General features: G+C 36.2%; 1 long non-coding RNA gene across 1 annotated transcript in view; it reads left to right on the forward strand.

Annotated features, from left to right (window-relative positions):
• LOC132376608 (uncharacterized) overlaps positions 1-19,904 on the forward strand; it is a 327,563-nt gene extending 307,659 nt beyond the window's left edge. Inside the window, exon 5 of the long non-coding RNA XR_009506390.1 lies at positions 19,174-19,904. This is a non-coding gene — a long non-coding RNA (uncharacterized LOC132376608). The remainder of the gene's footprint in view (positions 1-19,173) is intronic.
• Positions 19,905-20,730: the final 826 nt, after the last annotated feature.

Below are 20,730 nucleotides of genomic sequence, written 5' to 3' on the forward strand. Positions count from 1 at the left end.
GGATTCTGATTAAGCTTATGTTAGAACTTCTCACTCTATTCTAGTGTGCTGCTCTTTCTTCTATATTTCCACTTCTTTTTAACCTCTGTGTTTCATTGTGAAAATTTTCATCTGACCTACCTTTCAGTTCATCAGTTCTCTTTTGCTATGTCTATTCTCCTGTTAAATTTGTCCTTTCAGCTTTCAATTTTAGTTGTACATTTATTTTAATTTCTAGAAATTTTACCTGTTTCTTCAAGTCTGTTATATCATGTTATAGTTTCCATTCCCTGCAGATATATTCAATCTTTTAAAAATAGATATATAATTGATTTTTGTCTGCATCTGGTAATGATGGGTTTTTTTGTAAGTGTTTCTTTTGATTTGAAAGAAGTATTTTCAGTAAAAAGAAATTGCATATTTCTTATATTGTTCTGTTTTCCCTCTTTATCATTTACCTTGTGATTTTCCTAACAGAAGTTTGGTCAGGACTACATATTTTAATTTTATGTAGTTGAATTTATCAAAATGATTTCATTATATAAGTTTCAGGTATACAGCATTATAGTTCAAAATCTACGTACACAACAAGAGTGATCACCACATGTCTAGTCACCATACAGTGGAGCTCCTTCACCTATTTTGCCCACCCCCAACCCCCTTCCCCTCTGATAACCACTGATTTGTGCTCTGTATCCATGTGTTCATTTTGTATTATTTCCTTGGTTTTCTTAAAATTCCACATATCAGTAAAATCATATGGTATTGTCTTTCTTCTTCTGACTTATTTCACTTAGCATTATACTCTCAAGGTCCATTCATGTTGTTGAAAAAGGCAGGAGTTCATTCTTTTTATGGCTGTGTAGTATTCCACATCTGTGTATTCCACATCTTCCTTACCCATCCACTCATCAATGAGGCCTAGGTTGTTTGCATATCTTGGCTATTGTCAATAATGCTGCAATGAATATATGGGTGCATATATCTTTTCAAATTAGTGTTTTGTGTTCATCAGATAAGTACCCAGAAGTGGAGTATCTGGGTCATATCATAGTTCTCTTTCTATTTTTTTGAGGAATCCCCATACAGTTATCCATAGTGGCTGCAACGGTTTACAGTTTTACCAACAGTGTACAGGGGTTTCTTTTTTCCATATCCTCTCCAACATTTGCTATTCCTTGTCTTTTCCATAATAACCATTCCAACAGGCATGAGGTTATATCTCATTATGTTTTTTTTAAATTTCCATTTCCCTGATAATTAGTGATGTAGAACACCTTTTCTTGTGCCTGTTGACCATCCGTATGTCTTCTTTGGAAAAACGTCTATTCAGACCTTCCGCCCATTTTTTTAATCAGGTTGTTTGTTTTTTGTTGTTGAGTTGTATGAGTTCTTTATATATTTTGGATATTAAACCCTTATCAGATATATCTTGCAAATACAATACCTTCTCGCATTTACTAGGTTGCCTTTTTTTGTTTTGCTGATGCTTTCCTTCACTATGCAGAAGCTTTATAATTTGATTTAGTCTCATTTTTTGGCTTCTGTTTCCCTCGTCTTTGGAGTCAGATCCAAAAAAATATCACTAAGACTGATGTCAGTGAGGTTACTGCCTATGTTTTCCTCTAGAAATTTTATGGTTTCAGGTTTTAAATTCAGGTCTTTACTCCATTTTGGATTAATTTTTGTGTATAGTGTAAGATAGTGGTCTAGTTTCATTCTTTTGTGTGTGCTGTCCATTTTTCCCAACACCATTTATTGAAGAGACTGTACATTCTCCAGTGCATGTTCTTTTCTCCTTTGTCCTAGATCAATTGCCCATATATGTGTGGGTTTATTTCTGGACTTTCTAGTCTGTCCATTGATCTACCTGTCTGTTTTTGTGCCATACCATACTGTTTTGATTACTGAAGCTTTGTTGATGCAGTTTGAAATCAGGGAGTGTGATACCTCCAGTTTTGTTTTGCTTTCTCAAGATTGCTTTGGCTATTCAAGGTCTTTTGAGTTTCCATATAAATTTTAGAATTATTTGTTTTATTTCTGTGAAAAATGCCACTGATATATTGATAGGGATTGCATTGACTCTGTAGATTGCCTTGGGGAGTATGGACATTTTAACAATATTAATTCTTCCATGAATGTGGAATATCTCTGCATTTATTTGTGTCTTCAATTTCTTTCATCAGTGTTTATAGTCTTTAGTGTACAGATCTTTCACCTCCTTGGTTATATTTATTCCTAGCTATTTTATTCTTTTGGATACAATTGTGAATGGGATATCTTTCTGATATTTGTTATTAGTGTATAGAAACACAACATATTTCTGTATATTAATTTTGCCTCCTGCAACTTTACTAAATTCATTTATTAATTATAATAGGTTTTGTTGGAGTCTTTAGGGATTTTCTTATATATAGTATCATGTCATCTGTAAATAATGACAGTTTTACTTCTTTCTTTCTGATTTGGATACCTTTGAGCTCTTTTTCTTGCTTAATTGGTCCATCTAGGACTTTCAAACCATGTTGAATAACAGTGGTGAGAGTAGACATCCTTGTCTTGTTCCTGATCTTAGAAGAAAGGCATTAGGCTTTTCACCATTGAACTAGTTATGTTAGCTGTGGGTTTGTCATATGTGGCCTTTATTGTGTTAAGTTACATTCCCTCTCTATTCACTTTGTTGAGAGTTTTTTTCTTAACTGGATGTTGAATTCTGTCAACCGTTTTTTCTGCATCTACTGAGATGATATATGATTTTTATTTCTTATTTTGTTAATGTGATGTATCACATTGATTTGCAGATCAATATAATTTCTTATGGCCTTTGCATTTGTGTCATACACATAAAGGTCTCTCATACACTGAGATTATAAAATAATTTCTTTCTCTATTAATTTTATGCTTTAATATTTTTACAGTGGACTCTTCAGTTTTCTCAAATTTCTCTTGTTTTAAGTGATAAGATATGAATTCATTTTTTCCAGATGACTTCCCTCTTGTTCAAGACCATTTATTGAATCATCCATCTTCTCCTCCACTGATAGATGATATATATTATATAATGCCACCTTTACTATATAGTGAATCCTTATGCACTTATTTATTTCTGGAATTCCATTTATCTGTCTGCTCATGTGCCAGTGCTGCCTTTTTTTAATTGTTGAAAATTTTAATAGTTTTAAAATATCTGATGGGCTATCCCCTCATTAATACTCTTCATTTCTAAGTTTTTCCTTTTAAAAATTTTATATGAATTTTAAACTAGTTTCATAGGAAAATTTATTGTTATTTATATTGGAATCAAGTTATATTTATAGATCAGTTTAGGGAGAACTTGTATTTTTATATTTTTTTCCATCCAAGTCTATTTGTCCAACACTTCCTTTCTCCATTGGTAGCATGTTAACATTTTCTTTATACAGATTTTGGGCCTTTCTTGTTCAGTATATTCCTGAGTATTACCTTACTACTTCTCTTTCTTAAGGGTACTAACTACATAGTATAACAGTTAAAACCACAGCCTATGGATTAAGACTCCCTACACTTAAAATGTAGGTCTGTCACTTATTAACTGTATAAACACAAGCAAGTTACTTAAACTCTCTTTGCATCCATTGTCTCATCTGTAAAGTACAGTTGTTTTGAGGATTAAATGCAGTAGGCCTATGAAAGCCTTAGAAGAGTACCTAGCACATAATAACATTCAGTATTCATCAATAATAGCATTTAATATTAACTCTCATTGTTGCTATTGTAGATGATTGTCTTTTTCCATTAAATCTTCTAACTCTTTATTGTTCATATGAACAGAAACTCTTGGTTTCTGTGTATATTTTGTATCTAGCCAGCTTATTAAATTCTCTTATTGTCTTCAATCATATTTTCAAATAATTTTCTAAGTGTATAATTATACAAGCTTCAAGTAATATTTCATTTCTTCCTTTTCAATTTTTATATTCAAATTTTTTTCTGTTTATGTTAGTTAATATTTCCATGAAAATATTTAAAACTTTAAATTTATAAATAAAAATCACAATCTTTCTTCCCTTAGATTCTTAGAGTGCAGTTTCTCTTGGTAATCTGCTTACAGTACTGAGCAGACCTTTTTCATACCCTTTGTAGGATCTTCTTCCCATGGATGTCCTTGAATGTATTGTAGAAACTCCCCAGAATCCTCTCCTTGACCATTACTTCTCATTATACGTATCATCTTTGAATAGTCTTATTCAAATTTCAATTAGTACTTATAATGTAATGGCTTACAAATTACATATCCATCCTAGATATATTTTCTACAACTTTCAATCTAAATATCCAACTTCCTATCAGGCATGTCCATCAGAACCTCATAAATACTTACTATCAACATGTTCAAGGAAGTCATCCTTACACACACACCCCCCCCCCCGCACACACACTTTCTTTTATGGCAACCAGATAAATATAGTAACTAGAGCTAGATACATAGGTTTTATCCTCAGTTCATCCTTTCTCCTATACTTTAAACCCATTAGCCACTCAGTTCTGTAGCTTATACTGCTCAAGGTCATTCCTTCTCCTCTAACTGAAGTTCTCATTTCCTTTTACAGGGACTATTGCCACAGTCTTCTGACTTCTTGGTAAAGTGATTATGTATCACAGTTTGCTTGGAATTTAGAACTTTCCCAGATGCAATACTCTTGGTACTAAGACCAGAAGAGTCCCAGGCAAACTGGGATGAGTTGGTCATCCTACTTCCCAGCCTTCAATATCATCCTCTTTCAGTGACTGGAAGTCAAATGTATGTTATGGGCCTTCTCTCCAGGAATAGTATATAGGTACACAAATTTTGTATGCAGTTGTAGGAGTTTAACAGACCCTCTGAATCTATAGGTTAAATGATCACAGATTTGAAAGATTCAAATTTGAGTTTTTAACTAATCCTTCAAATGGCTGCCAGAATAAGCTGTCTAAAACCACAAAACTGACAATGCTATTTTCCTTCTAAATGTATTCTAATAGCTTCCCACTGCCTACAGAGTGAACACCAAATTCTATAGCATACTTGGAAGGTACAGTTGTCCCTAAGTATCCATGGGGGATTCATTCCAGGACCTCCCATAGATACAAAAATCTGTGGATGCCCGAGTCCCTTATATAAAATGATGTAGTATTTGCAGATAACCTACGCATATCCTCCCATATACTTTAAATTATCTCTAGATTACTTATCACACCTAATACAATATGAATGCTGTGTAAATAGTCACCAGTGCATAGCCAATTCACGTTTTGGGTTTTGGAACTTTCTAGAATTTTAAAAAATATTTTTGATCCTTGGTTGATTAAATCTGTGGATGCAGAACCCACAGATATGGAGAGTGATTGTACTCTGTGATCTAGGACTTGTCTTCATTTATCAGTGTACTTCCTAGGACTTTATTGCTCATACCCTACACTTTTGTCATATCAAATGACTGACAGCCTCCTGAAGGTGCCAAGCTGCTTCATGCCCAAGTATTTTAGCACAAAACCTCCTTCACCATTCTCAGAGTTGCCTTAGAATACCTATTCTAATTTGGGAAATTAATTCAAAGATCTTCTTCTCTCTGAAACATTCCCCTCTCAAACCCTCCCAATCAATTAATTGTGCCTCTTTTAGTTTCATCATTGGAGTTGGTGCACACTTGTTGTAACACTTATCTACTGAAATTATCTTTTATTAGCCTTTCTCTGCAAATGCATCAAGATTGTGGAGCAGGCGCAGGATGGTATCTTATCCTACTTTATATCTCTAGCATCAAGCCTGATACATTCTAGACAATCAATAAATAATTGTTGAATAAATTAATGAGCAAAAGTGGCAGGAACACAAGAATCATCTTACTCATGGAAAGGCAGTTAAGGAGGTTAATCTATACCTCATTACTTTAAATTGTGTGTACTTTTAATAATGATTGTGTGAATTAATTAAATGTCCCCATTACCAATTTTCTCATTAACATAGTGACATGTGACACCCTATGCCTCTGTTATTAGTATTCTGTATTTTAGGAAGGAAAAATGCAATAATGAACCAAAACTGCTGCTTTATATATTGCAACTGAGCCTTCCCTAGAGGTTTCATACTAGACCGGCTTAGAAAGCCAATCCAAAATAATTTGTGAGAGAGACTGGAAAAGATCATAGCAGGTAAAAAGAAAGTAATTTCCAGTACTAAAGAATTCATTATTCAGGTATATAAAAGTCATCTTTGCAATAATTTTCTGAGTTCCCTACTTTGTCAAAATTCAAATCCTTAACAAGAAATTGATCAGACTGTTTTTATCATTTTGAAACCTACTTTTTGTTCCATTTTAAAAGCAAAGTAAATAGCTATAATTTAAGGTGCCCAAATTTGTGTGTAGCTTTAACAAAAATTACACCACCCTTATAGGTCCCATGATTTACAGTGCATTACTAACACACAATTCATCAAATGCAAATAAAACTACATTTGCAACTCTATAATTTGGATGAGCTCACAGTTACTCTAGCTCCATTCTGGTGGGTACTGTCATGCCTCACTAATGAGCTTTATGTACTGTGTTGCTCTTTGTTGTTTGCCTACACCTCCAAATGTTAACCAAACAAGTTGGAAAGTAAAATACCTAATTAACTGTTCTGTTTTATTCCATGATGAGACATGCCTCACTGCAAGTGAGGGCTGGCAGTGCACAGGGTGAAGACTTGGGTATTCATGGGGGTCATTGGGAATTATTTATGCTCATCAGAGTGGGAAGCAAATGAGAAATTACTGTTCTTAAGAGAGAGTTGAGAAGAGATCAGCTACTAGATGTCAAATACAAGTAAGCAAGATACAGATGAAGAAGCTCTAGCACGGAAGCCACAGATGAAGAAGCAAGAAGACATTTGGGATCAAGGGCACAAGAAGTCTGGAAGGTAAAATGGTGAGTAAGTCATGTCAAGACTGAAATCATTAATTCGAATGTCAGGTGACTAAAACTCAGTCTTTACTTTCTGCTGTACTCTTACAAGTTGAGGGATTGTAGGGCGAGTGTGCCTGCTAATCCAACTCCAATGTCCATTTAACACTATACTCTTCTCCCCCAGCTTGGGCAGGCTTCAAGCTGTCAGCCTGCAGTGGGAAAGGGGACGTGGACAGCTTTACCTCCTCCTTTTTCTGCTCACTTACCGCTATTTTGCTAGCTCTTCTACTCTTCAGTACTGCTGTAGCAGAAGGGAAATGAGGACAAAGAATAGGCTGGTCTTTACTTCAGCTGGAGTGCTTCATGCTTTCTATCTGGCAGCTGGTTAAAATGTCATCCTGGAAGATAATTTTGGCTGACTCTTTCTCTCATGGGTGGCTTTTGTGAGCTCTTTGAGATTTCTGCTCTTATGCTGACCCAGGGGATTATAGCTCTATTGAAGGTGAACACCTCTCACTCCCACTTTCCATCTGAGGATACACCCTTCGACCTCTTTCTGCTGAGTTTGGCTCACATCTCCTGTCAACCATGTTGATTAGGAATCATACAGGATCCCTCTCCTATGTCACTGCCTTTCTCCAACAGGGAAACACTGATGCCTCCCTTTCCTTAACAAACTCTGAGAGGCAGGGTGATTCCCGAACTATAACAACACTGTTGATTCCACCAACAGCAGTTGGCTGGTAGAAAACAGATTCCAATCTATGCTTGATGAAGCTTTCTTATGCACGAATCAGACAGCAGTCTTGTGTCTCCTGATGGCAGGACAGTATCTGAAACTCTCTGAGTGTAACCCCTTTCTCTGTATTTGAGGTGAAAGGGAACACTCACCATGCCTCCTTTACAGAAGGGAAATGAAGATGCCAACATAGCATCAGCTCTCTCCGAAGAGGTCTCCACCATAACGTTCTCCTTAAATCTCTCTGTTCCATCTTTATATTCTTGAATTTGTTGAAGCTTCCAGAAAAATGTAACCGATTCTTGGAGGCTTTCCTTTGTAAATCTGCATACGACGAGAGGTGATCTGTCTCACACTCACTTTGGTGTCCTGATACTTACCAGGAAGAGTTTCATTCTAAATTTCTGTTCCTTATCTTTCTGAAACCAGCAGTTCTGAAACTTGATTCATATTAAAATCACCAGCAAAGATTTTTAAAATGTGGATATCTGCCACTCCCCTCCCTCAGCCAGAGATACTGATTTAAGTGGTCCAGATGAACATTTGTATTTTTAAAAAATCTCTTGATTTTAATATGCAACCAGGGCTGAGAACAACTGATATAAGCAAATGACAATTTATCTCTTTAGCCAACAGTTTTGGATGAAATAGTTCTGTATTGATTTTTTCCCTCTATTTTTGTGGACAGAACTCTAGGCTAATCCCTCCAAAAACTATTTCTTATAAATTAATTAAAAAAAAAACCCCGCGTGAATTCTACCAAGGACTTATTATTGTGTTTATAGAAGGATTAGTTTTTGTACCAATTTTAACTCAGATTGTTAACATGTTTGTAACTATTTTCACTCAATCAAAGTGGAAATCATACCATTAGCTGTTGATCAGTTGTATTTGTCAATACATATTAGTGTTCCCATGTATGAATATTTCTTCTCTGTTGAATAGGTTAAATTTATAAATTTCCTCATAATTTCAATCATTTTAAAGCATTACAAAAATAAAGAGAGAGGGAGAGTTAAGGAAAATCAATAATAACAATTTTTCTTTGCAAAGAAAAAAAAAAAGCCCATCCGAAGCAAAAGAATGCACATGAAATGCATCTGAAAGAAACAAATTTCTACCAGTTCTGTCATGTCTAAGGTAAATTCTCCAAAGAGAGTAAGATGGTCTCCTGATATTCTTATTCTAGGAAGTTTTTCAAAATTTTCTTAAAGTCTTTCTTATGTTGAAAATCAGAAAGTTCTAATGTACAGAGCTGAGCCTAGTTGTCTAGTATTATCCCATCTTAAAGCCAAGTGCCTTTAATATCCAATTTTAACTTTAAAGGAAAAAGAAACCCATTGATTACTTTTCTGGATAGGGCTGATATTCTCAAACATCGTTAAAACACAAAAAAATAAATACAGTAAGCTAGTTCTCTGCATCCTGGTGCAAAACCCTTTTAAACCAGCAGTTCTACCTCTAGGAATTCATTCTATAGATGCCATCAGGCATATAAACAAGTGTGTGTGTGTGTGTGTGTGTGTGTGTGTGTGTGTACACAAATGGGTTTATGGTAACATTGTTCAGAATAACAATGAACATGAAGCTAAATATAAATCAATGTGAAAGCAGTTAAACAAACAGTGGTAAAGCTATTAAACAAGATGACAGAGTTCTATGTATGCTGATAAGGAATAATGTCTAAGGTGCTTTGTTAAGTTTAAAAGGAATGAAGTGTTCAATATGTTCATGTCTCAGTCTCTAGGTCAGATAGATAGATAGATAGATAGATAGATAGATAGATAGATAGATAAATAGACTACATGAGTAAGATAGATAGATAGATAGATAGATAAATAGACTACATGAGTATGTTTCTATACTGCATATAAAATTTCTGGAAGGTTATGCAAAAAAGAGTAACAAAGGCTCCTCTCTAAGGTATGAGTCTAAGATACCATCTGGGGAGGATACTTACTTTTCATTATATACCTTTTTGTACTGTTTGAATTTTTGATCATCTGTATGATGCAAGTCTCAATTTAAAAAAAAGGCATTCTATTACAGCTGGTAACTAGTGGTTTAAGTCACCTTTAGTGACTTAAGACAAGTTTATCTTTGAAAGATCTATACATTGAAAACTATAAGACTCTGATGAAAGAAATTGAAGAAGAGACAAATGGAAAGATATCCCATGTTTATGGATTAGAAGAATTAATATTGTTAAAATGTCCATACTACCCAAAGCTATCTATAGGTTCAGTGTAATCCCTATTAAAATTCCAATGGCATTCTTCACAGAAATAGGAAAAAAAAAAATCCTAAAATTTGTAGAAAATCACAAAAAACCTCAAATGGCCAAAGAAATCTTGAAAAGAAGAAAAAAGCTGGAGGCATCACACTTCCTGATTTCAAAATATACTACAAAGCTATAGTAATAGTAATCAAAACAGTATGCCAGCATAAAAACAGATACATAAACCCATGGAACAGAATAAAGAGCCCACAAATAAACTCCCACATATATGGTCAACTAATATTTGATAAGAAAGTCAAGAATACTCAAAGGGGAAAGAATAATCTCTTTAATAAATGGTGTTGGCAGACTTAGAAAATGAACTTATGGTTACCAGGGGGGAAAGGGTGGAGGGAAGGGATAGTTAGGGAGTTTGGGATTGACATGTACACACTACTATATTTAGAAAGCGTAACCAACAAGGACCTACTGTATAGCACAGGGAACTTTGTTCAATGTTATATGGCAGCCTGAATGGGAGGGGAGTCTGGAGGAGAATGGATACATGCATATGTATGGCTGAGCCATTTTGCTGTGCATCTGAAACTATCACAACATTGTTAATCAGCTATACTCCAATATAAAATAAAAAGTTAAAAAAAAATAAATTCAGCAATAAAAATAAATAAATAAATGGTATTAGGAAAACCGAATAACTACCTGCAGTGGTTATTATACCACTCACAAAAATTAACTTAAAATGGATTAATGACTTAAACGAAGACCTGAAATTTAAAACTCTTAGTAATAAAGATAGGGGAACAGCTCCTTTACATTGATCTCAGCAATAATATTTTGGTTGTGACACCAAAAGCACAGGCAACAAAGGCAAAAATAAATAAGCAGGACTATGTCAAATTAAAAAAGCTTCTTCACAGCAAAGGAAATCATCAGTGAAATGAAAAGGCAACTTACAGAATGGGAGAAAGTATTTGCAAACCATATATCCGATAAGGAGTTATATCAAAAAGTATATAAAGAACTTATACAACCCAATAACAACAATGACAACAACAACAAAACCCCAAATGATCCAATTAAAAAAATGGATGGAGGAACTGAATAGACATTTTTCCAAAGAAGACATACAGTTGACCAATAGGCACATGAAAAGATGTTCAACATCACTAATAATCAGGGAAATGAAAGTCAAAACCACAATGAGGTAGCACCTGTTAGAATGGCTATCATCAAAAACACAAAAGGTAAAAAGTGTTGGTGAGGATGCAGAGAAAAGGGAATGCTTGTGCACTGTTAGTAGGAATGTAAATTAGTGTAGCCACTATGGAAAACAGTATGGAGGTTCCTCAAAAAGTTAAAAATAGAACTATCATATGATCCAGCAATCCCACTTCTGAGTATATATCCAAAGGAAAGGACGACAGGATGCCAAGGACATATCTGCACTCTCATGACCACTCATTATTCACAATAACCAAGATATAAAAACAACTAAAGTATCCATCAACAGATAAACAGATAAATGGATAAAGAAGATTCATATATATACATGTATATGTATATATATATGGAAAAGGGGAAATGTTGGTCAGAGTACAACTCTGCAGTTAGAAGAATAAGTTCTAGGGATCTAACACACAGCATTGTGATTATAGTTAACGTTATTCTAGTATATACTTGAAAGTTGCTAAGAGAGTAGACCTGAAATGTTCTCACCAGAAAAAAAAAAAAAAAAGGTGATTATGTGATATGATAGAGGGTTAACTAATGCTACAGTGGTAATCATATTGCAGTGTATGTGTATCAAATCAATGCATTGTACACCTTTAATTTACACAATGTTATATGTCAATTATATCTCAAGAAAGCTGGAAGAAAGAGACAGGCTTATCTCCATGTTCATACATTGCATTTACACATTCATTTATTTATTCATTCAACAAACATTTTGAATGCCTACTATGTTAACTGAACCACCACCAATTCCTATTGCTTTGATGGAGTAAGTTGTGAGAAAAAAAGAGTAACAAAAAAGGGTCTAAACATTTCCATTCATTCACTCATTCATTAATTGACTCAAAATAAATACTATTCAATACACACCTATCAAAATAAATAAATAAACACCTATCAAGTACCACATAATCTATACAAGAGGGCTGGTACATACCTCATCTATAGCCATTGCTCCAAATGGCCACAATGAGGACAGATTCTAAAATGTCCATCAAGCCAACCTGATACCATGTCGCAAACATTATGTTTCCGTGTGCAGCACTGTGGCAGAAAAATGGGTCCATTCTTTTATTAACTTGTTCATTAAAGACTTATTGTTTTAACTCTCTATGGACTTTTTCAGAATACAAAGTTGTACAAGACATCCCCCCTACTATTAGATCTATTTGCCTTATTTTTTTGCATTTTAAAATTCATAAAATATTTTCATTTATTACTTCATTTGATTCTCAAAAAAAAAGAAAAAACCCTGTGAAATAAGCAAGACAGGTATTGTTTTTCTCATTTTGCAAACGGAAATCAAAATTTTGAGAGGGAGTGTCTTGCTCAAAGTGGTCGAGATGAGAGTAGAAACCAGTGTGCCTTTTTCTGCATGTACCACAGACTTACTTCTGTCACTCCCACATTTTACTGTGGGGGTAATTGTATCTGTAGTTGACTGGTTCACTGGAGAAGCCCTATAAAGAGGGAATCACAAAAGTGATGCATACTTACCTCGAACTATTTATTTCAATTTCATAAAGGTACATTTATCCTCCAGTCTTTTTCTTGTAGACCCATGCCTTTTTGTTATGCATGGTCAACTGATTAAAATTCCACCTAGTCCTTCTCACAGACTCACACCCATAAGGCATCCATCATCTATGATTTCTCAATTTTGGTTCCTTTAAAGTGAGGCTGACATTACGGAGATGTGCAAAGTATTCTGAATCCAGAAACCTTCTAGATGTTTATAATTTCTCCCAATCTTTTACAATCATTTTACCCACACCTAATTTAACAGAAATATTTGTAGTGACCCTCCTCTTCCAAGTATCCCAAGGCTTTCCAAAGTATTCAGTGTAGCGTTCAGTGTAACTCTCCTTATGAGCTCATATTTTATTGCTTTACACCCTACTTAGTTACAGAAACAAGTGCATTTGGCACAAATGCAGTTGGGAGCAAACGTTGTAAGATAACAATGCAAAGGCACAAACAGAAATGTTGCAGAAGAGCCAAGAGCTGTGAACTATGGCTATCAGTCCGCATGATTTACGAAGAGGGTGGAGAGAAATCACTAATCTGATGAGTTTGTTAAGTAGAGCTCAGTTAAGAGAACTTCTACAACAATAGGCAAATAAGAAGCTGCCCTCAAAGCCTGTTTATGTGTGACTGGAAGTATCTTGTACCTCCTGCAGCAAACCTGTAGACTCCTCAAATTGTTACCAAGTTGCATCCAGAACACTCGCCAGTACTGAAGAAAAGGCCGTTTCAGCTGGGCAGTCAGGGGTTTGACTTAGGCAGGAGGCTAAAGATAATGTTTTTCTAAGAAGCACTCGAGAGTGTTTGCCCAATCTTAAATGTAAAATCGATCTTGATTACAAAAACTTCAGATTCTTAAAACATAGGTTCTCTAGTGGAGTAAAAGGAATAATGACAACACTTTAACTTTTTTCTAGTTGTCTCAGAGAAGACTACACTCTCTACTTCCCAGCATGGGGTTTATTATATGGTTTGTGCTTAATACACATTTGCTGAAACTGTGACCAAAAAACCATATATGTTTTTTTGTTTGTTTTTGTTTTTTATTGATGTATAGTTGATTTACAATGTTGTGTTGGTTTCTGGTGTACAGAAAAGTGATTCAGTTATATATATTCTTCTTCATTTTCTTTTCCATTATGGCTTATTGCAGGATATTGAATATAGTTCCCTGTGCTGTAGTGTAGGACTTTGTTGTTTAGCTAATTTATAGTCTTTATCTGCTAATCCCAAACTCCTATTTTATCCCTCCCCCTTCCCCTTTGGTAACCATGAATTTGTTTTTTATGTCTGTGAGTCTCAAAAAACCATCTTTGGAATAGAAAAAAATTTGATTTGTTGGAGTGTTTAAGTTTAGGTCCTTCTCCTTATACGTAAAGGTCTGCTCAGTCAGTTCTGTGTGAAATGTAGCAGTGTGGGGTTAATAATTTTATTAAGTGGGAGATGTATTGGGGAAGGTAAATGTCTGGATCATTAAGAAAAATTTCTTTTGACACCCTCTTTAAAATTTTACCAGAAAATATGAACTTTATTCACCATGTGATTATCTAAATACTCTGACCCAGGGCTGAAGAATTGGCAAAATGTCCTTAAAATCTTTTCTTTTTTTTTTTTTTGCATATGAGGAACCCCATTGTGACTAGCTGTTCTAGACTGTTCTTATTTGTTAAGTTTTTGGGTAACCACCTTCCACGAAAAGTTGTGTGGCCTGTCTTATCATCATAGTTTCTGTGTCCTTTCAGTTCAGAGGCATTAGAAGGGTGTGGTTTTCCCAGTAAACCCTTGTTTGGACTAAACTCCCTTTGTCATTTTCACAGCCAAGAACTTTGTAATAATTCTTGTTTGGAACAATTTTAGTCAAGTTCATTTGAGTCACGATGTTGTGATTTCTCCAAAAAGTGCAGAATCAAAGCTATTCTTATGGGACATTTAAGGAATAGTCTTTCAGCTCTTATGCTGAATGGGATTTAAGTGAATAATCCAAATAGAAATAGGAGAGCATGCAATATTACAATTCGCAGGGAAAGAGGAATGGCAAATCCACTCCATGAAATGGTTTAATTTCCCTCTTCCTTGCCTTTTTCTTCTCCTCTCCTTTCCCCCCCCCTTCTTTTCATTTTTTCCTTGCTTTTTGTCCTTCTTCCTTGACCTTTTAGTCCTTTTCTTTCATGTAATCTACTTCTCTTTTCTCTCCCTCATTCCCTCCCTTCCCAGCCACTCTCTTGGTGTTTCTGGCAAAGGCTTCTCTGGAGTGATGGGTGAGCTGCCATAGCAGGTACGGTTCTCAGTGACTGAGCTTGATTAGGCAAGATTCAGAATGGAGACAAAAATAGGGAGGAAAAAAGGAAGAGATCTGGAGCTGGGTACCTTCTCAAATGGAACAAGATATGAGGAACACAGCATAATGATCAGCATACTTGTGAGTGGCATTGGGATGTCTGCATCACGTTTTTTGGGGTGCAGGCCTGGTGGTGTGCAGATGGGTGAAGACTGGGGTGGGCTTCAGGGGGAGTCCTCCCTTTCCCTCACTCCTCTTCCTATCCCATTGCCAGGCTTGTTTCTTGCTTTCTTTCTCTCCTTCCTTTATTCTGTTTTCTTCATGAAGCTATCCATAGACAGGGTGAAAATTAAAAACATTTAGGTACAGAAAGTATCTCTCATCCTTACTTTCTGAGTTTTTCATCTAAAGTGGTTATTGCATCAGCATTACTGAATGCATTAGAGACATCAGGGTGAAGTAAACACCATGGAGGAGATCTTCGGCGAGGAGGGAGATGACAGGCAAGCAAATCGTTAGAGCTTGGTGTTATCTATGGTGTGAAAGGTACCGTTGAAATGCTATGGCAAGGCAGGAAGGCAGTTATCTGCTCCTGGCACGTTTCCAGGAACAAGGAGAGGAAGGAAGTTCCAAGAGGGAACAAGGGGAATGCCAGAGATTTCCAAACCGTTGGAGGGGAGGCACAGCCTGGCTTGAGGAATCTCAGTCACTGTTATTGAAGATCCTGACAAGGATCTTGGACTTGATTCCCTGGGCCAGTGCTGGCCTAGGCTGATCAGGTATTAGTGTGAGATAAAAGGGCAGAATGTCAGTAAGCCAAACAGAGAAAGATAAATATCAGGTGATATAGCTTATATGTGGAATCTAAAAAAATGATACATATGAACTTATTTACAAAACAGAAATAGACTCACAGACATAAAAACAAACTTATGGTTAACAAAGGGGGGAAGGTCAGGGGAAGGAGGGATAAATTAGGAGTTTGGGATTAACATATACACACTACTATATATAAAATAGATAACCGACAAGGATCTACTGTACAGCACAGGGAACTATACTCAATGTTTTGTAATAACCTATAAGGGAAAAGAATCTGAAAAGGAATATATATATATATATATATATATATATATATAACTGAATCACTGTGCTATACACCTGAAAGTAACACTATATTGTAAATCAATTATACTTCAAATAAATAAATAAATAAATAAATAAATAGATAGATAGATAGATAGATACGATTATAAATTCATCACATCACCTTTCCTGGCTCTAATCCCCATTCAGTGTAATTCAGGGGAGTCAGGAGGGCTTGGTTCAAATCCTGGCCCAGCCACTTACTTATATGACCTTAAGCACATTAATTAATCTTTCTGAGCCTCATTTTTCTTATCAATAAAAAGATGATTCATAACACACACACACACACACACACACACACAACAAAAAAGAATGGCAGGGAGCAATCACTCCAGTGTTACCTATGGGATAACCTCTGATAGCATTAGTTATTGCTTCACATATTGAACTTTATCCTCAATTTTTGTCCCAGTCTAAAAAAAGTTTCCGATAAACTGCTATATATAGTACCAAACAATTGATAGATTACGAAGACATTGGAAATGTAGTCTCATTTGCACTTTTAAAGATTCGCCTATCAGTAATGTTTAGATGTTTGACAGGGCAGGATGGAAGGAGTAAAAACCATTGAGAAGGCTATTGCAACAGTCCTGACCCAATACTCCTGCCACAAAAAAATTGCTGGGGACTTGAACCATGTTGGGGGCAATGAAGATGGAGACGAAAGAATATAGTATCAGGATATTTAGCAAGTAGACGCTGATGGATCTAGTGATTATTTTGATGTGGAAGTTAAAGAAGGAATGAAATAACCAGTAAATATCATTATACAGGAAAAGATGGGACTCAGTGCCATACCAGCAGCAACTTCCAAGTATGTGAATTCTAAATAAATTTCACATCTTTATAATTCAGCCTGGATAAATATCCCTGTATTTATAATATGCTAGATTTGGCAGTTCCTCTGAGAAACACAGATTTTTTTAAAAATTGTTATCTTGAATATCAATATGTCACATAAGCCTAGTGTTATTAAAACAACAATAACAACAACTTAGTTTTAAAGGTGAAAAAAAAGATTGCTATGAATACACTTATGCAGGAACAGTGATCTCTGTTTTGAATATATCAGGCATGGTCTTTACCTCACAATCAATAACTGCAATTCTTCAGACTTGACTGCATCTAAAGTTTATTCCAAATAAATAAGTCACAGAATGGCTAAGTGATTTGCCTGAGGGTATATGTAATGAGCTGAATTGTGTCCCCTCTAAATTCATATGTTAAAATTTTAACTCCTAGGACCTCAGCATTTGGATATAGGACCTTTAAAATGGTGATCAAATTAAAATGAAAGCATGAGGGTGGCTCTAATCCAATATGACTGTGGTCTTTATAAGAGGAAATTTGGACACAGATAGTTACAGAGGGAAGACCATGTGAAGACACAGGAAGATGACTATCTACAAGCCAAGGAAAGAGGCCTCAGAGAAGCCAACTCTGACCACATTGTCCTTGGACTGTTAGGGAACTGCTGACCAAAACCACCCACCTTGGCCAGGCCCACTTGCCTGAGCTGTCTCACAACAGGAGGTCCTAATAAGGAACACGGTGCTGCTGTTGAAAACTAACCTGCAGAATTCGGGAGGGGCCAAAAGAGGGAGGAGACGACCAACCTCCCAGAGTCCTTCTTGCTGGAATCCATTTTGGCTGAGAAATGCACACGCCACCAGGAAGGGCAGTGAGTCATACTATGGGCCAAGCAAGATGATTGTCCTGAGACGGCCCGAAAACTAACCCCATCACCGTAAAACCTGAGACTGCAAGCCACGTGGCAGAGCAGTTCTCCTGGGTTCACTTACCCTGCTGCTGTCCAAAGTCTTTTGCTTTGTCAGTACACGTGTCTCCTCAGGCAATTCATTTCCGAGTGTTAGACAAGAGCCCACTCTCGGGCCCTGGAAGGGGTCCCCCTTCCTGCACCAGGACTTCTAAGCAGTGGGGCTATGTGAAAATTAATTTCTGTTGTTTAAGCTGCTCAAGCTATAACGCTTTGTTGTGGCAGCCCTAGCAAACTAACAAAGTACACGACTCATAAATGGTCTAGACATGATTGGGACTCTGGCCAGTCTGACTCCAAAATCTATGCATTACCTGAGGCCCTCTTCACTACCTACCGCAAGAGGAGAATAGCTATGGGCTGAGTCATCACGGCTCTCACTCCAACTAAGGACTGTGTCACACCAAGAACTTCCCCCAGTAGATGAGCTGCTATTCTAGACTGATTATGATCTCTTAATTTATGATGACAATGATTAGTGCAGAAAGGTTTTACATTGCTATACTATATTAGGGGAAGAAAAATAGAATTTCATGACAATGTACCAAAGCTTTTGAACTCTGGCTTCCATAGATGACTGGGAACTTACTCAAGGCTAAGAATGGTATTCTTGGATTGCCCAACTGATAAAGTGAAAAAAAAGAACAGTATTTGATACAGCTAAAGCTTTGCAATGAACTAAAGGAAGAAAGGAACTAGCTAAGTTAAATATTAACTTAAACCACAACCATTTGGCTAAGCCTGAGGTTCTTCTACAGAGTGAATGTTATATTCCTTACATAGATTCAGGATTTTTGCATTCTTTCATAATGATATGATAGTTCTGCCTATGACAGTTGCTAATCTAACACCAATGACAATAACATCCCAAATCAATTTAGTTGCTCTGTTCAGAGCTTCTAAATCTTCCTTTTGCAATATGTGAACTTCCTATAACCTAGAATTTATGAAATGGAACCATATGTGACCTCCATACTTTCCCCATTTTCAGAACCCTATCCCACTAAGATAATTCTTTTAAAATAGCTGGCTAAGAATCATCAGGTAAATCATGTTACACGGATGTTTATGAAAAATTTTGACTTGGTGTCTGTGAACATCTATTTTGTCACTTATTAAAGAATGCAGAGTGTTAGGGAAAATTATTTCATCAAATCTCATAAATTTCTTAGTATGTTTGATCTCTAACAGTATTCTTGCCCTGTGAAGAATTCACATTATCATGATTTCCCAATAATAATTTTAACATTTTAATTCTCTTTTTTTTTTTTAATAAAAAAGTGTGTTTCAGGTCTCTGCTAAAATTCTTTTTCTCTCTCTCTCTTTTTTTTCATCCTCATTGCCCAGTCCAAGCTCTTATCACCCATTCCTAGATTACTGCAATAGTCCCTCAAGCTATTCTTCTGCCTTGGGTTGCTTTCCCTAACCAATTCATCTTACACGTTACTTCCAGATTAATAATTCTAGACCAGGACTTTCCTGGTGGTGCAGTGGTTAAGAACCCACCTGCCAATGCAGGGGACAGGGGTTCAAGCCTTGGTCCAGGAAGATCCCACATGCCACGGAACAACTAAGCCCGTGTGCCACAACTACTGAGCCTGTGCTCTAGAGCCCACAAGCCACAACTACTGAACCCACGTGCCACAGCTACTGAAGCCTGCGTGCCTAGAGCCTGTGCTCTGCAACAAGAGAAGCCACCACAATGAGAAGCCCGCACACCTCAACAAAGAGTAGCCCCCACTCGCCGCAACTAGAGAAAGCCTGCGTGCAGCAACGAAGACCAAACACAGCCAAAAATAAATAAATTCATTAATTAAAAAAAAGTAATAATAATTCTAGACCAGATCTTTGTGTTAACTCTGCTGCACAGAAAACATCCATGGTTTCCCATCCACTAGCTACAAGTTAAAGTCCAAATTCCTGAGTGATCCATAATCTGGCCCCACTCATCTTCCAAACTTTCTAGCCTTACCTTCTAACACTCCCTCACGGTAAGCTAGCTAAACTGATTTTCTGAAATCCTACAGAACTTACTGTCTATATTATTTTTTCCTATCATTAATCAAACATAGTTTTCAGACATCAGATTTTATCTGATTTCTTTTGCTAGATGCCCAAACACCTTAAATGTTCTTCATTAAATTTTACTATTCATAAAATAATCAATGTCAATGTTGTTTGCTTCTTTGCATCCCTCACAAAGGTTAATGGAAATGATTATTTCTGTGACTTTCAAGAGCTTTTTTAAAGTTCCCTACAGAGGACACAAATGTAAATAAGACATGATTCCTGTCCTCAAGCAGTTCACCTCTAGAAGAGAGATGAGAGTACAAAGGTAAATATAACACAATATGAAAATTCTAGTCTAAAGGGATGAACAAAGGACTGTGGGAGCAAAAGCTTGTGTAGGTAAAGAATGTTGGGAGTGGGGAGGTGGTTTGCATATGACAGAAAGTCATAGAATGACATTTGGATTGGACCTTGAAGAATAAATATAATCTTTTGTAAGCAGAGAAGAGGGTTTGCAATTGCGACTTTTATACCTCAATCCTTATGAAATAATCACTGAAAAAAGTCTCTGCGAAGACCCTTGTTTGCTCCAACCAGAAACCTATGGATTTCCTCTGTTACAAATAATATTTATGTTAATTTCTCAGGTCAGGCCATGTCCATGCCCACTTGGTTAGTAGAATTTGAGACATGTGCACAGTTTAAAGTAAAAATTCTGACTTCTTTGGGGTAATTCTTTTCCAACCCATGACCACAGGCAGGTGGCCACTTCTCAAATACCTCCCAGGGTTTTTCCGTGGAGGTTTTCCAAACCCTTCCAACTCTCAGCCTGATGGAGGGAGTCCCAATTCTAGTTCCTCAAAGAGCATAAGTTCCACAGACTCAGTGCTGTAC

This window comes from Balaenoptera ricei, chromosome 1 (genome assembly GCF_028023285.1).
Source record: "Balaenoptera ricei isolate mBalRic1 chromosome 1, mBalRic1.hap2, whole genome shotgun sequence".
Classification (NCBI taxonomy): Eukaryota; Metazoa; Chordata; class Mammalia; order Artiodactyla; family Balaenopteridae; genus Balaenoptera; species Balaenoptera ricei.